The sequence below is a fragment of the Bidens hawaiensis genome, unplaced genomic scaffold (assembly GCF_021521415.1).
Source record: "Bidens hawaiensis isolate Kalapana, Puna unplaced genomic scaffold, B.hawaiensis_p1.1 tig00015186_1, whole genome shotgun sequence".
NCBI lineage: Eukaryota > Viridiplantae > Streptophyta > Magnoliopsida > Asterales > Asteraceae > Bidens > Bidens hawaiensis.
Genome location: NW_027492344.1, coordinates 508,976 through 525,097, shown reverse-complemented (window position 1 = coordinate 525,097; position 16,122 = coordinate 508,976). Strand labels below are relative to the sequence as shown.

Genomic DNA, 16,122 nt, shown 5'->3' with positions numbered 1-16,122 from the left:
TGCACAAATCCTCACATTATAACTACAATACATAAAACCATTATGTAACCACAAAATGCGCTTGCTCCATCCGGCAATGTATTATCAACACCATGTTCATATACTTATGGGGCATTCATGATTATTTACATAAAATTTGTTCTGTATTGTATAGAACAACTATATTTATGCATGCAATCATAACAACCTTCACTTGGTTGTACAAATCAAAGATCAAAATGTCTAAAAAGGTTAATATATTAAAAAAGCTCTGTTTTGGATCATAAAAACTTGACAATATCTCATTATGATAATTTTCATTTCCATTTCCACCATATTTACACTACAAGTATCTCATCATGAAGTAAAAGTCAAGATCACATTGCATATCAAACACTCAAAGTCAACTTTATCCTTTTTCTCACCTTCACCCATAACATTTTAACTTAAAAACCATGTGTCCCAAATCTGCATCAACACATTAACTAATTATTAAAGAAATGTACAAGAAATTAAAAGCAGAAAAACATAGAAGTCTCATATTAGGTGACATACCACTGCTGAATCTTCCTGAATTCAGACAACACCGGATATTTATTTTCAAACGCGGTGTAGGTCTCATCTCTAACCTGAAATTACATAATAAAAACAATTAAAAACATTTTTTTCTACAGTTCCCATATAACTTCAAACGTTGAAAAAGGCCAATCATACCTTCGCGCCTGTTAACACAATTTTTCTTGAAACAAAAATCAGCATAACGATCTTTGGTTGTTTCATCCTATAAATCAATCCTGGGAAGAGTTCTGTTTCATACTACCACCAAGAGAAACGTCAGTTTGGTTAAACAAGTCATCTTTAGTATGGGTCAGTTTGTACAACTTTTTATTTATCATACCGATATTCAATGCACTAATAACAAAGAGGAAATCAACATTAGTACACTAATATTCCAAATATACATATAAAAACAAATTAGGAGGTGGCATGCAGACGTTAGTTGACTTTCACCTATTTGACCCGTTTCCGTTTTAGCAACTTTTCATTTGATCCATTTCATAATAGGATCCGTTTCAAGTACCTTTCGTGCTGCCAGTTTTGATTGCTGTTCACTCTTTGCTCTTGTGCAAAGCTGGAATAGTTACCATTTTTGTATGTTAGTTTAAATCTTTGACTCTCTGTTGAGTCAACATTTGATAATAAGCAATATTAATTTTACAGAATGTTTTTAACCAAAGTAGATGCAAAATTTCCTTTTTGGTAGTCAAATCAGAGTTTTAAAAAACTTACCATCTTTCTAGATGCAAAGATTAGAGCAGTTGTTTTAGATTGTCTTATCCTCATGCTCATAATCACAACAGCAAAATGCTGAACAACATTAACAAAAAAAGGGTGCAATAAATAAATATATTTAAGATATCTAAACTAACAAAAGGTGCATTTTTTATTTATGGATAAAGAAAAGGATACCTTGGCATTATATTCTGCATTATGTGCTTGTAGAGCAATTGCTTTAAGAAAATGCTTACAGCATCATCATTTCTTCATGCTAGAAAGTATAACGATGAATTCATTGGTGTTAAAATGTTAGCCCGACAGTTGGTGAAAATACTGGAGCTTTATAGGAGTCGCGCATGCATAACGCTTGCAGATTATAAATTTCTCTCTGTTCAGGTAGAGAAACATGCACCACTGCATGAATTGAATTTAATATTAAACGCCACCGGTTCATTATAGAACCAAAAGAAGAAATAATAATGCTTTTGTTTCACATGTGATGAATAAAATATGCAGTAATAGCTAACTCCACATGCAGTACTTTTGATCAAAAAATTGTAAGAAAACATACCAAAGTCTAACGAGGCCCATAAAAAACAACAAATTATATAAAATAAAAGACTTACAATGGGTAAGTAAGACAACACCCTTGCACCATCAACAACTTTTATTGGTAGCCCTTCAACACCCGAACAATATGACCTGCAATTTGAAAGAATAACCTCGATTGCAGCTTTAAACTTCGAAGATATATAATGTTGCAAAAAAACTAGAGATTTCTCATTGGTTCTTGATGAATAGCATCAGAAAGTTCCCTAATGTGGCAATATTGATAGAGGTAACAACAATAATCAGGCTTCAATTACTTGATAAAACATAACAATAAATAGAAAAGGGTTTGGCCTCGAATTGTATCTCAAAAACAAAAAGAAATAAAAAACATGAAAACAAATCACAATTGAGAGAGCCGCATAAACGACTCTATATGTAAGATTGAAATTTGGAGCATATGTGTAAGGGTAAAGCATCCACCTAAGAGGGCTTAAATTAGGTTTCAATTGAAACAAACCTGGGGATTTAATTGGCCAAATTGCAAATGAGAACACTGAAATGCCAAAAATCAAATCTCACCCAACCAAACGATAAAAATGTTATAATTTACAAGAATAAACCTATGAATGATGATCAAAGTCTACTAATAGCTTTTGATTTGAAAGCTCTTCATAAGTGGTTCATCATTGCCCAAATGTTTATACGAATGCACAGGATCCGATAGAGCTGATACAAAATGAAAACAAAAACAGAAACCAACCCAAGTTTATATCATAACTCTTAATTATCGACAGTTTATTCACATTCTTACCAAACTAGGGCCTTCAGTGTAAGGTCCACCAAATAATATCACAAATCTAGCACCACTAAAAATACCCATGCTTGAAATTCTTCAGTAATAATTTACATCAGTTAAATAGAAAGAAAAAAAAGAGGATCAATTCAATACATACGTGAATCAATTACGAATACATGAATATGTAGAATCACATAAACTGAAAAATGAGGAGCACAGAAATGATACCTGATAGGATGTGTGAAGTTAAGTTGCCGATACCTAGTTCATATACGTGTCGTGAACTTCAACCATGATTGGAATTTAGAACCTGCAATAGAGGAATCGGATGAAGAAGAAAGTGATGGGTTAGAACTAAACTGAGAAATAAGAAAAGATCGAAGGAGTAGGATTGATAGGAAAACTATAATAGGGTTAAATTGAAAGATACCAAGGATACGGAAGGGTTAAGCATTGATATCGCATTGATATTGGTGGTAGGGAAGTGTCTTGAAGAATCGCCGAATTATTAATGGGAACGGAGCATAGCTTGGCCGGAAGATACCAGTTCTTCGCTGCTTGTGTCAAACCAAGATTAACGGATCTGAATTCCCAATATGCTTTATGCTCTCAATTCCCAATTAGCTGCTTGTGTCAGATCAAGATTAACAGATCCAAAGCACATCATCCAACTTGCAAGACCAGTCCTTTTGGTTCTTGCCGACAGTTTTTTTTTCCAGAATTCAAATAGCGTCTCGGTTTGAGTTCTCCACTTTCTTGCTCTTCCATGGATGATAGGCGGTGGATACCCGATGGGCGTTGCAAATAGCGAGCATTGCAAAAATGTGTGCTCCTATCATTGATAAAGGCTTTAGGAGTACCAAACTGACATAACAACCTCTTCAAGAATCCCACTACAACACGGACATCATTAGAGGGCAAGGCTTGAGCCTCAACCCACTTGGAAACGTAGTCGATAGCCACGAGAATGTATCGATTCCCTTGAGAAAAAGGGAACATACCCATGAAATCAATGCACACTGAAAACCTTACAAATCTTAATAGGGTTTTGGGGAATCTCATTCCTGGATGAGATGTAACCAGTGTGCTGACATGCATCACAATGTCTAACGAACTCATGTGAGTCTTTGAAAATCGAAGACTAATAGAAGCCAAAATCTAAAAATTTCTTAGCGATGGAAGAAATACCATGGTGGCCTCCAGATGAAACCTCATAACAATGCCTCAAAATATCATGGCCCTCTTCCTTACTCACACAACTCCTCAACACCCAATCGTCACCTACACGAAACAGGTATGTTGCATCCCATTTGTAGTGGCTCTGTGAAAAACTTCATCCTCTGCTGGTATGTCATGCCCATGACACCACACCTTTGGCCAGACAATTCGCAATGTCAGAGAACCATGTCATACCCTCTCTTCAGCACTCACGTACAAGACCGACTCTCTCTCTCAAATCTCACCCTCACCATCATCAACGATTCGTGGGGAAACTTATCCCTGATGGCGTCCTCTTTAATATCCTCTCTCTTTGGATCCTCAAGACGTGATATGTGATCCGCAACAACACTCTCTGCTCCCTATTTATCTTTTATTTCAATGTCGAATGCGGAAAGCAAGAGAATCCATTGTATCAGACAAAGTTTGGCATCTATTTTGGCGAAAATGTATCACAATGCCACACGATTAGTATAAAAGATGGTTTTGGACAACATGAGATACAGACGGAATTTTTTGAACAAGAAGACCACTTATAGAAGCTCATTCTTGGTAGTCGTGTAATTCTCCTAAGGGTCTTACTCGCATAGTAGATAGGGCGGAAGGGATTGTCCTTCCGCTGACCTAAAACAACCTCAACTGCAAAATCACTAGCGTTGCACATGAGCTCGAATGGTAGGTTCCGGTCGGGTGCTACTAAGATAAGAGCGTTAACCAATTACCCTTTAAGAAACTCGAACACCTTCAGATAGTTAGCATTAAAGTCTAATGCAATGTAATTCTTCAGATGGCAGGTCATGTCTGAGTGATCTTAGAAAAATCTCTGATGAACCCACGTTAAAAACCAGCATTCCCGAGTAAACTATGAATCGATTTCACAGTAGTTGGTGGAGGTAATTAACTGATAGTGTCGATTTTAGCTCCGTCCACCTCAATACCATCTTGCAAAATCTTGTGCCCAAGTACACCACATTCAGTCACCATAAAGTGGCACTTATCTTAGTTTAGAATCAACTTCGTCTCCATGCACCGTTTCATCATCTTCTCAAGATTAGAAGACATTGATCGAAAGGGTTCCTATACAATGAAAATCATCCATGAAAACCTTCATGGAACTCTCGATCATGTCCTGGAATATCGCAACCGCGCAACGCTGGAAAGTAGCCGGGACATTACATAACCCAAAAGGCATACGTTTGCACGCGAAGGTACCGTATAGGCATGTAAAAGTTGTCTTTTCCTGATCCTCATAGGCGACCTGGATATGGAAATTACCTGAAAATCCATCCAAGAAAACAGTAAAACTGCCATCCCGACAGACGCTCCAACATCTGATCGATGAACAAAAGAGGAAAGTGGCATTTCCTCGTAGCGACTTTAAGCCTCTTATAGTCAATGCAAACCCGCCAACCTGTGACTGTCTTAGTCAAAATAAGCTTATTCTGTTCGTTAGTGAAAACTGTCATCCCTCCCTGCTTAGGAACGATTCGAGAGAGACTCACCTATGAAGAATCGAAGATGAGATAGATCATTCCAGTGTCGAGGAGTTTGATAACGTCCTTGTTGACCACCTTAGACATGTTTGGTTTGAGCCTCCATTGAGGTTGGAAAAAAGGCTTGTACTCATCCTCCATGATTATCTAGGCGTGCAAAAGTTCAGGTTGATGCCCTAAATATCCATAAGTTTCTTTAAAATATTCTGTTTATGTGCCTTGAGTACATCAACCAACCTCAACTTCTTATCATCCATCAATTGACAAGAAATTATGACGGGTAAATGGGCCTCACTGTCCAAGAAAGAATACTCCAAATGAGGAGGTAGCTCTTTAAGGTAGTCGGATGCTAGTTTCATTCAAGACCTGATAGATGCCTCGAGTGGAAGAAGTAGGGGTTTTGGAAGTACCGCGGGCGGACGACTTTTGCTGCTCGGCTAGGGCGGGACTCTTAAACAACGATTCACACTCATCTATGCCCAGCTTCTCCAACTTGTTTCCTCCAACAGACGTATTAAATATCTTTTTTCATCTCAAAAGTCAAACTGTTATAGAACTTTTCATTATGGCCTATTCGAATAGACCATGCTGGGGGAATACACTAAGAAGATTATGGAACCTTTCCCAAGCCAAAGGATATGGCTCGTCAGGGTCCATGCGGAAGGAATATACCATATCACAAAGATGCCAAGCTTTGGATGGTGGAAAATACTTCTTAAGAAATTTGGCTTGAAGATCATCCCAGGTAGTGATAGACCTAGGGGGAAGGTTTTTCAACCGTACTAAACCTCAACCTTTTAAAGAAAGTGGGAAAATTTGAAGGTAGATAGAATCACGAGTGACGATGGCAATATTGAAAGCGTCACAAATGAGAGTGAATTTGTTCAGATGGCCTGGTGCACCCTCGTCGTCAAGTCCGTGAAATGGGGAAGAAGTAGTTATGAAATTCATGACGTTGGTCGGAATCTTCCAATTGTTACAATTTGGCATCGTTGGATGTGCGATAGCAGATCTTATCCTCATGACTCCATCATTCCCTCTCGAGTGAACCGTACGCCTGGGGGGGGGGGGGGGTTCATTAGCATCACCCATATCTAAGGTAGGATCAGAAATGGGTACCTTGCTTTCGTGTAGAGCACGTCCAATCTGCTGAAACTCCTTCCGACGCTCATGAAAATCTTTGGAAGCCGTAAAATCTAGTAGTCCTAACAAATGAGTGCATCGCATGCGCTAAAAACAGATATTAAGAGTGAGGACCCACGCTTATCCCTAAAACACACACGTTCAATTAAGGTGAATATGGAAAATAAAAGCAATTAAATAATAAAATAAAACTAATTATTTATATTAAAGCTAAAACTAAAAACAAATAAAAGCTAATAGATGCTAGTTCGCCATTACCAACTGTCCCCGACAAAGGCGCCAAAAACTTGATGTGCACAAAGTGGTATATAAAAATTTAGCAATAATGACCAAGCATATCAGGTGTAGAATAGCCATGGCAATAGTAATAAAAACCTAGAATACCTAAACCAACCCATCAGCAACAAGCAAGTGAACCTATCAGGTGTTGAATAGTCATGGGAAATCCGGGAGTATCAAACCATCGAGACACTATTGAATTAATGAAACTAGATCTAAAAGCTAATTAAATTAATAATTAAGAAAGAGTTTCTTTTTGGATTTTATTTCAAGATTAATAATTTCTTAAACTAGTTAATTAAATTACAAAATAAAAGACTTTAACAAGTTCATATATGAGCAAAGGTTACCTATGCAAGGAATCCGAATTATGATGGCTCAGGCTTTTATCGGTTACGGGAAAATGCTACGGAAACTGGGATCTAAATATATGAAACATTAGGAAACCTAATGAATCCCTAATCACATTCAAGGCATCACATAAGAGAAAATTTAAGAGGTTATGTAAAAATACCGGCTTATTGGTTCACCTATCTATTCATTAACCCTGATTAATTAGCCTAGAAGATAGCTAACCCTTCGGTTTCACTATCTCAATGCACCTAAGTACACGGAATGGCCTAGAAGCAATCTAAAGGACACGTGCCAATAATAAAATTAAGGCAAACTAGGCATGCCTCTTGTCAGAAAATTTAGTCTAAAACCCTAACAGCAAAGACAAACCTGACAAGGTGTCACCCGTCGGATGTTTAAGCAAGTATGCAATTAAACTTCTAATAATGATTCAAAATCAGTTCCTATGAACTACGAACTTAGCAAATCATAAACTAGTCATAAACACAAAGTAAATGACCTAACATGCAATCTATACTGTAACACCCCGGCCTGGTTAGGGCTAACGTGTCATACAATACGGTCAATCAGATTCATTAATAACTATTTATGAATAGACTCAAACCCTAAAACACATTTACACCTTACAACTGTCACACCCCAACCTAAGGCGGAAATGTCGGGGCGTGATCTGATTGTCACAGCTCACAAGGTTACTATCATGCAACATTATAAGTTTCAATATCTATTTAATAATTTCAAATAAACAATTATTCATCACAATATCTCAAAACAAAACAGAAACAAAATCATAAAATAATATTTCTCGTTAATTTTTCTTATAGCATAAGTCCTTAAACGATCTTTTAACTTCAAGTACATCATACGATTACCTGCATATGCGTTGAAAATAAAATAGTTTTGTCAACACAAGGTTGAGTGAGTAAAACACCATATTTTCATGATTATATAATAATAAATAAAAGAGCAAACTATGTCAAGTGAAATAAGCAATTTAACCATAGCATATAAACAAATCAAACAAACCATAAAGAAAGGGCTAAACCGCTGCCATGCGAATGGGCATTGGTTACCAAAAACGAGGTGTCGGTGAAACCATTGTCAATGCGTCGGACGCCGGCCACTACGACGGTCGTATGATCATACTAGACTGAGATTATGTTGGACCTCTCCGAATGCGGAAGCATATAAAGCAAGTTAGCACATAAACAAGTAAGGTATAAATTGTTAAACACAAGTGACAATAGTTGCAAATTGAGTAATATATAGTAATAAAATAAATAGAACGCATATGTCCCCAAAACGGTTAAAAATGAGTTAAAGGGGCAGTGAGATACTCACCTGATCGGATGAACGAAGTACAAATGAGGATCATGTGAGAAAGATAAATCCTTCGGGATATACCGACAAGGATTTCTAGTTAAAATAATATAATATTAAGAATTAATTAATAATGAGATAACATGTATAATGAATTTATGATTTTGATGATGATTCGAGTTATGCTGTGATTAGAACGGTTATTAATTGATCGATTGAACTCTATAGTTACTGTTATGGTGAAATCATTATTATTAGTTTAAATAAATAAATATGAGTTGAAAAAAATTATATGATTATTTAAATAATATTTAATTAAATATAATGTAATTATATATGTGAACATATATAAATATAACTCGTAATATGTTAAATAATTTGAGACAAATGTTAAAATATTTATATTTATCATACAACATACATCTTGGACTATTTAACGAAATCTAATTTTATAAATATAATTAATACGTTGAAAATACAATTGTTGCAATTTTTAAAGAATGTTACATATATATATAGCTATACGTAAGCGAAAGCTTTCAACAAAATTCAACGATAAATATAACCTCCAAGTTGTCGGTTTTCAATGAAAATAATAATGTCTATTTAATAATTAATATTAATTATAACGTGTTATAAACATTTAATTACCAATAAAAAAATAAAAATTAACTAAACGAGGCCACTGGGACTCAAACCCAGGTGGCAGCCGGTACAAGGGTTTAACATAGCCACACCAGCCAACTGGGCTGATGTGCCAGATGACTAAAAGTTAGAAACAATAACTTAGATACAGTAGCCCACGAAAAGCCCCAATTCCTTAGAACCCTAGATTATCAAATTGATCAATCCGTTCACAGATCAATATAATTGATATGAGGTTATTGTTAAGCGGCTAAGGACGATCATGTTATAAAGTTTAATTACCTTAAAAGAGGTTGGATCGATGATGAACGGTGAGACATGGGTTGCGGCCAAGACGTGATTCAAATGGAGGTGTTGCAGACAAATAAAACTAAATTATTCATAGGGTTATGTTCGCGAGATGTAGGAGAAGGTACAGACGAGTTGAATTGAATTTTTATGACTCTGACTTGTATATCCGTAATGGTTATGACGGCTTCGTTAAACACGTTAATTCGTATCCTAAAGATCCTGATTTCCTAAACCAAAGTGTCGGTTTGGTCGATTAGGCAAGTATTTTGATTTCCCCATATCAATTTCCAAGTTTACGACGACAATTGTGGTGCAAGGTAGCTAATTGGGTCCCGGGTCACGGGTTTGGATCATAGGTTCGGGTTGGGCAAATGGGTAAAGAGGATATAAATATCAGATATTGCTAAATGGTCCCTTAACTTTAATGATGGAAACACAACTGGGTTAAACTAAAATTTTAGGGTGAAAATGAATATACTTGAAAGTTATTTATATATATAATATTAATTAAGAATAAAATAACATTTAATAATATTTACCCGACATACGCGGTAATTAAAGTGATAAAATTTTTCAGACTTGAAACGGGTCGAGTAATTGATGCTAATAAAATAAACGAAAACCCGAGTTGTTACAACAACGATTTACAATATTCAGTGCTCAGATAGCTTTTGTTCCATGTTCTCCATAATCTAAACTTTTATTATCTCTCACCACAAGTTTTCCCCAATTTCCCATGAGTACCTGCTAAAAGAAAATAAGGGAAAATACCAAAAGAAATACGGGTGAGCCAAAAATTGCTCAGTAACGGAAGAACAATAGCAATAACAATATAAATAATAATATAACAATAAAAACGATGTCAAATGCTGAACAATCAATTACCAAATAACGATAAGACGATACCAAGAGGTGAATGATCAATGACGTATCAGTAACGATGCAACGATAAGACGATACCATACGATGAACGATCAATGAATGTTGAGTCAAAGATTTGACCAAAATGAAGTATATGGAAGATTGAAATCTTCTCAACCTCCTTCAGAATTCGCTAAGTCTGGATCCGGGCACACCTTAGACCTCCGAGCAAGCTTTTACTTAGCCGGGTATGATATTTTATCTATCGGGCAAGGTTATCTTCAAGTAGTCTTCTTTAGTGGATATCCGAGCAAGGTTTGCAAATTAGTGCATTGCCGGGCAAGGTTCACTAGTTTATGTAAATCCGGGGCAAGGTTCACTTTATCAAGCAAGTCTGTTCTTCAAAGTCAAGTAAAGCTCACTCTCGGGTAAGCTTTTGGCTAACCAAGTCCATGAAGCCAAGTGATTGGAAGACCGGGCAAGGTATTCATTAATAATAGTGGTCCGAACAAGCTTGATGATTTATTGGAATATCTTTATGTAATATCAGGCAAGGTTCAACTCAAGAAAGGAACAGTACTGCCGAGTACACTTTGCTAATAAGTTATTTTATATCAAAGATTTGAAAGGACCATTGAAGAACAAGGTTGCTCGTAAGGGTTTGTCGGGCAAAGTCTGGCAAAGTCAAGAAGACTAAAGTCTACCCGGTGAGTATTTTACTTGGTAAAATACTCTTCAAGTAAAGTCTACCCGGAAACTGATCCCGGGCACACTTCTACGTTACCAAGTTGTGAAGGATGGCAGAGTACATAGCCTACTCGGAAAATGAAGATTGATGCAAAGCCTACCCGGAAGACTTGTTTTACACTTAGAATATTTTTTGATTATGTAATTTGAATATGTATTAATGTTTGGGGTTTCTAGAAGGAATGACAGCTGTCCTAGGGTGGCAGGCCTATAAATAGAATGTTTTAGGGCACGCCGTCTAAGACAGAGAGAGCGACACATTAATTGAAAGAGAATATTTTTGTGTGACGGCTGTCCTAGGATTCGTACGGATAAACCTTCCTTCAAGAAACCCTAAATAGATTATTGTTTGTATGATTGATATTATATAAATGGAAATCTTTTGAGTGAATCTTGTCTGTGCTGGTTACCTTTGAATATTGATTAAGCAACCGTATGTTTGTTATTGATTCCGCCTTTAACAAACGGTAATCTTTCTAAATATAGCAACCCGTCATTAACTCCCTTGTCGACACATCTATTTGTATGAGTTATGACATGATTAAGTAAGATCCAGCTGAAATCGGGGACCCGACAAGTGGTATCAGAGCTTGTTGCTGCTATATTTTGAAAAGATCGTTGCTGATTGAAGATTTGAAGAAGAATGACGTAAGGAGACCACTGTTACATTGAAAAGTGACGTCAGTAGCTCTGTTCTTCATTTTTCTTCCAGATCTACAATAATTTGGTGTTTTCTCTTCCTTACTCTATTTAAAGTTTTAATTTTTGCATATAAATCTTGTTCTAATCGCATCAGACAACTCAGATCTAAACAACCGGTTTTCAGATCTGATTATTTTTGAACTCTGTTTTTACAAAGAAATTACTTTTGGTTTCACAAAATGTCTGGTTACGAGGAACAAGAGGTGTCTACTAACAAGATTCCTAGACTGTATGGACAGGAAAATTTCACAAAATGGAAGGTCTTGTTTGAAGCAGCCGTTTGCTATAATGATGTTGATATGTGGAACTCCATCAAGAATGGTCCACAAGGGGAAGTTGAAGAAGGTGCAAATCCGGCAGCAACTGCTGCTGTGAGAGAAAGGATGAGAAAAGTAGATAAAAAGGCTTTAGCTATGTTGAAGCTAGGTCTGTCTTGGGAAATACTTACCAAGGTTGCACATCATCCCAATGCCAAGGCAATGTATGATGCAATACTTGAAATGTTTGAGGGAAATGTTGAGCTCAAAAACATCAAGAAGAAGAGAATGAAGCAGTAGCTAGAAAGATTTAAGTATAAAGATGGAGAAAGGCTGAAGTCTATCCTTGAAAGGTTTTTGGGAATAGTGAATGATCTCAGAACCACTGACTATGTCATGACTGACCTTGACTTGAATACCAAGTTGCTCAACTCAATTCCAAAGGAATGGTACACTGCTTGCAAGTTCATCCTTACAAAACACAACTGCAATGATTTGAAATTGGATGATGTAGTGTGCTTTCTTCAAGCTGCAGAGATAGAGATGATAGAGAATGAGATGATTAAGGAGGAAATACCCTGCTTCAATGTTTCAAATGCATTGATTGCACCTATGGGTAATTTGACTACCAAGAATCAACAGCAGATCCCTATCATTGAAGAACCGGTTGAACTTAATTCTGATACTCCAAAATCATTTGTTGGTGGTAGCACAAGCAATCATGGAAACCAGCAAAGATTCAATGTGCAACTGATTGATGACACTGATTCTGCCTCTATGGCAAGGGGGAATGTTCCTTACACTAGTGGTGGAAATGGTCAAAGCAGTGATACACAGGCATTGCTTTCAATGTTCACTGAGTCATATAATGCATTTGTTGCAAAGAATTTAATTCACACAAGTTTAGTACAAGATGATCTTGAGCAGATAGATGCTGATGATTTGGAGGACATGGATTTGAAGTGGCAAGCAGACATGTTGGCTCTTAGAAGCAAGAGGCTTTGCAACAGGACTGGTAGGTCACTCCTATCAGGGCCTAATGAAAGAATTGGTTTTGACAAGTCAAAAGCCATTTGCTATAATTGTCAACAGCCTAGTCATTTTGCAAGAGAGTGTAACATGCCAAGAAATTTCCAAGTGAACCAATTTCAGAACCAACCAAGAAATCAGCAGCCTCAGTATCAACAGCAGCCTCAATATCAGCAGAGACCAAACACCAACAACTTCAACAACAACTTTAACAACAATCCCAACAACAACTATAATCCCAACTTCAACAACTTCCAACCTCAAATGAACAATCATGATCAAGGAGTGCCTCAGAATCAAGGTTTTCAGAGAAACAACAACCAAAACCTTCAAAATGTTCCAAACAACACTGTTCCAGCCAACCAAAATCAGATCAGAAATCAAGGAAATGTAGCTGTAACAACACAACATGAGGGTAACTTTGATTGGAGAAATCATGAAGAAGACATTGCAGATGATATCAAGAGAGCAAATGTGGCATTCATGGCCATAATTGAGAAAGAAGCTGGATCAACTTCTCAGGTACATTCTACTCCTACTATTGATTTAACTGAAGTTATCAATGATTTGAAAATGAAAGTAGGTAAGTTGGAAAGTGAGTGTTTTAAGAAACAAAGTATTATCAATGCATATGAGGCAAGTGAACTAGTGAGTGAAGAAAGGATGAAAAGTTTGGAAGAAGACTGTGTAAACAGTTATAGAGCTCAGAAAAGATTCACAACTGAAATAGATGGGTTGAAGAAAATGATTATAGAAGAAAAGGTGCAGAACACAAAACTGCAAGCTGATAATGAATTCTCGAAAAACTTGGTTTCCACTGGAAACATCTGTGGAATTCTAAACCAAGTTAAGGAAGAAGACAAGTACAAAGCAGTACCACCACCTTTCTACAACAACTTTATGCCAAAAGTTGATAAAGAGAAAAGAAATGCTTATCTACAACAATTCAAAGATGTTTTTCAAGACAAAGAAGAACTTGTGGATTTGTATAAGAATGTTGAGGTGAGTGAAGTAGGAGAGTTTGTTGTGAAGAAAGATTTGAAAGAAGAAAAATTAATTGGAGTTCAAGTCTCTGAATATGACTTTGATTCAATTGATTTGAATCAAGATGACTTGAGTGATTTAAGTGATCAAATCACTGATGAGGAAATTAAAACTGCTGAAAGAGGAAGAAAATTCAAGAAGCCAGAATCCATTGACAAACTCCCAGTGTATCCACCTGTCACATCAAGAATGAAGAAACATAATGAAAGAACAAAGAGAGAACATGTATCCTTTGGTATATGTAAAAAGAAGAAGTTAAATTACAATGCTGTAAGGCCTCCAAGCCAAGAAGTATTGGAAAGGATAAAACAGAACAACAAGAAAAGGGTGAAAGAAGATGTGAATGTTGAGAACTTTATCCTTGTTTCTCTAATCATGAAGTCCTTGATATTGGAGAAGTGGAAACTATGGAAGAATATGAAAGAAGACAATCAAGACACAGAGAAAATCAAGATGAAGAACCATTGAATATGCAAAATATTGTGTTTGTAAAGAGCAAAACTGAAAGACAAGACATCAAGATTGAGGAATTTGTCCCTTTCTCAATCAACTTTGATAGCCTAAAGAATCAGAAGACCATTGGAGTCAAAGAACCCAGACCAAGTGAAAGATTCAAGAAAGAAAAGGAACATGAGAAATACAAAGGAAAGGTTTGGTGCAAGAAGTGTGATGAATATGGTCATCACACAGACTCATGTAATGAAAGATTGAAATTTCAACCATTTCATATCCCATATGGAACAAAGTATTGCCAAGACTTTGTCCTGAAGAAACAAAAGTATGATGTATATCTGGGAAAAGGAAAGGTGTGTGGAAATGAAACCATGAACAAAGATGAAATGAAATCAGCAAAGGAGACAAGGATTGAGAAGAAAGCTGATGTCAAAACAAAGAAGCAAGTGACTAAATCAGCAAGAAGAAATATGTCTCCTAAGAAGCATGAAAATGTGACCAAAAAGAACTATGAGCCTTTGAGAATCAAACAAGATACTCAATCTGTCAAATCTGACAGTTCTCAAGGATCATCAAGCAGTGAGAAAACAAGATGAAAAGATGCATATCCTAGAAAGAAACCAACAGAACTCACTGGTGATGAAAAATTTATGATGAAACATGGATTTGAACCTGAAGGATTCCTTTGGAAACCCGAGGCTGAAACCAAACTTGAGACAATTCCTGATGTGAGAGACTACTCTGAAAAGAAAGACTATGTAGTGAATGAGTGTCTCACTGCATCAGAAGACTGTCTAAGCTCAACATCATTTGTTAAAACTCCAAGAGAGTGTGGTTATGAAACAGACAATTCAGACAATATAGAAGTCACTCATGAAGATCCTGAACCAACAACACTCACTTCTCAAGCTGCCTCTGAAACTGAATCTGATGAGTTGCAAGTTGATCTAGCTTGCACTTCATCACTCAACTAATCAAACTTTTTCTTATGTGCAGGAACAGTCCACTCCTCTGAATGACATATGGTATATGGATAGTGGTTGTTCTAGGCACATGACTTGTGACAAGAGATCTCTTGTCAATTATAAAGAAAAGTTTGAAGGTCCTGTAGCATTTAAAAGTGATGAAAATGGTGGAAAGATTGTTGGAAAAGGAATCTTAACAAATGGAAAAGTCTCATTTGATAATGTATTTCATGTTGAAGGTCTTCAGTACAATCTATTGAGTATATCACAAATGTGTGATAAGGGTTACAAAGTCAGTTTTGATGATTCTCATTGTTTCATCCTAAAACGTGAGTTGTGATTCCACCTGAAATGATTAGGATGATGGCACCAAGAAATGGAAACTTATATGAACTGAATATGAAAGAAGCTGTTTCAAGAGGAGGTGCATGTTTTGTTTCCAAAGCCACTGAAAATGAATCAAAATTGTGGAATAGGAAACTGTGTCATGTGAACTTAAAGAACATGAATAGACTTGTCAAAGGTGAGCATGTAATAGGCTTACATACAAGAGAGTTCAAATTAGAAGATCATTGTAGTTCATGCCAAAAAGGAAAACAACACAAATCTACTCATAAGCCAAAGCTCATCAACTCAATTGATCAAGTACTTGAATTACTTCACATGGATCTCTTTGGTCCAGTGAGTGTGCCAAGTATAGGGAAGAAAAGATATTG

At 36.4% G+C, this 16,122-nt stretch overlaps 1 long non-coding RNA gene across 1 annotated transcript; it reads right to left on the bottom strand.

Moving 5' to 3' along the window:
• Positions 1-245: 245 nt before the first annotated feature.
• On the bottom strand, positions 246-798 carry LOC143548465 (uncharacterized). Its single transcript, XR_013137960.1, has 3 exons — positions 694-798; positions 535-608; positions 246-447 (listed from the first exon to the last, which is right to left on the bottom strand). It is a non-coding gene; the product is annotated as an uncharacterized LOC143548465 (long non-coding RNA).
• Between the last annotated feature and the right edge of the window lie 15,324 nt (positions 799-16,122).